The sequence below is a fragment of the Arachis hypogaea genome, chromosome 19 (genome assembly GCF_003086295.3).
Source record: "Arachis hypogaea cultivar Tifrunner chromosome 19, arahy.Tifrunner.gnm2.J5K5, whole genome shotgun sequence".
Lineage (NCBI taxonomy): Eukaryota > Viridiplantae > Streptophyta > Magnoliopsida > Fabales > Fabaceae > Arachis > Arachis hypogaea.
The window spans coordinates 20,532,551-20,534,883 of record NC_092054.1 but is presented as its reverse complement, the minus strand read 5'-3'; positions in this window follow the sequence as shown (position 1 = coordinate 20,534,883).

The window sequence follows — 2,333 nt, the reverse complement described above, 5'->3', positions numbered from 1 at the left end:
TGTCCAACTTAAGGACTTTAACTAAAAGTGCTAGGTGGGAGACAACTCACCATGGTATGATCGTCCCTTTTTCAATTTTTATTTAGTTTTATTTGTTTTCAAGTTTTATTTTATTGAACCTGGAGTTTTGCATCGCATTCATATTTGCATTCTGCATACTGCATAAAAAAAAGGGTGTGCGACGCAACCGCATCATTCATGCGATCGCGTCAAATTACGGAAAACACTACCCACGCGACCGCGTCATTCACGCAGCCGCGTGACCTGGAGATCGGCGTAAAGATCTAACGTCCAGAAAGTTAGGCTGGAATCGTGCGGCCATTGTGCGTTTAGCACAAAATGCCCACGCGATCGCGTCACTTGCACAACCTAAATCCCACGCGACAGCGTGAGCGACGCGATCGCGTCGCATAGGATTGCACAACACCCCAAAAGGAGACAGAGAGTTGCGCTGAAACGATGTTGGATTCGTGCGTTTAGCACAATTTCCAGTGACGTGATCGCATGCCCCAGGCGATCGCTTCATTCACTCTTTTCCCATTCCATGCCATCGCGTGCCCCACGCGATCGCGTCAACCACTATTTCAGCCCAACCACGCGACCGCGTGCCCCACACGATCGCGTGGATTCAAATTTAAACCCCCCAGTCACGCGAACCCTATTAGTCGCGCCCCCCCGGGAACCCCTCTCCTCCCTCTCTTCTTCTCCAATAACACCACCACCACCACGCCACCACCACGCCACCGCCAGACGCCGCCGACCATCCAGACCCCGCCGCCACCCACCCCCTTCCTCCTTTCCCCTTCTCTCTTCTTCTTTCTTCTTCTTCCCTTCTAACCGCCACTGCCCACGCCGCGCCACCACCACCCACCGCCGCCGCCCCGTCACCACTGCCCAGCACCAACCACAGCCCCCCTTCCTTCCCCTATTACCCCCTACCCCCATTACACCCCCCCCTTTCCCTCCCTTCCTCCGAACAGCAGCCACCGCCGCCGCGCCACCCTCCTCCGCCGCCCCGAACGCCACCGCCGTCATCCCCAGCCACCTCTCTACCCCACTCTCTTTCTTACACCTACCAGGTTCCGTCGAACGCCACCCTTCTATCCTTCATAGTTAATTCATATTTTTCTATTTATGTTCGTCATTAGGCTAGTTAGATATGCATGTTGTGGTGGATTTTAGGTTGTTAGGTAGCCTAGGATGTGGTTAGTGGATTTAGGTATGTTTAATTGCACTGTTCGTGTTTCTTGTTTCATTATTTTCGCAATTCTGCTGTTGCTGTGGTGTTAGTTCATATGATGTAATTTCTTATTTCATGCTGCTCTTTACTCTGATTTTTCATGATTCTTATTCCTTATATGTAATTGCAGCTGTATTTTTTATTCATATGAACTATTCTGTTGTTGTTTATTTTCTGGGACAATCCAATTTTAAGCCGGAATGCTGCCCAAATCTCTGTAAAATGTTTCCATTCATGTCTTGATTTTGGCATTTTCAACTGTGCTTTTCTTAGATTTAACCAAAACAATTCATGAATGCCAGGGCAAGCTTTCTTATTCTTTTTGATTTTCTGGTTCATAATTTGCATTTTTGATGTTTGATTCCAATTTTTGCTATTTCTATATCTATTTGAATCATCATCAACCTGTTTTCCTTATTTGGATATGAGTTACTTATAGCTTCTAACTGTGAATACTTGTTACTTGGAATATTTTCATTATGCCACTTACTTTAACCCACTTTTTACTAACTCACTAATGTTAACTTCCTAAACTCTTTTTCAATTCTAACCAACCTAACCTTTCAAAACTTCTCTTCTGATTTTCTTTCACTTTCTTTTAACATTCTAACCATGGCATGATGTTACTTTTTCTATTTAACATGAATTCAATTCCATTTTGGATTGTGAACTCTCCTTTTTGGACTTTTAACTCCTATACAATCCTTAATGCACATTTACTTAACTCATTTTCCTTATCCTATTGCTCCTTTGCCACTTTGTGTTTCTTTTGATTATTTGCCTATTTGTTTTCCTGTTTTCACTATATCCTGGTTTTCTATTTTTCAGGATGTCTGCCAGCCAAAGAAAAGGAAAAGGCAAGGCTACTACTGGCAAACAAAAAAGAGGAGAATCCTCCATGTCCATCATAGATATGATGCACGATGAATCCTTGTGGGAGAAAAATTTTACCCCGCAGGAGAAGGCCGACCAGCTAATACCTGCCACTGATCCAATAAAGTTTGCAAACCGATACTGTGAGCTGAAGTATCCGATGTTTGCAAACTCCAGAAACCTATACCTGGAGAGAAATTTGAAGATTTCAGAAGAACTC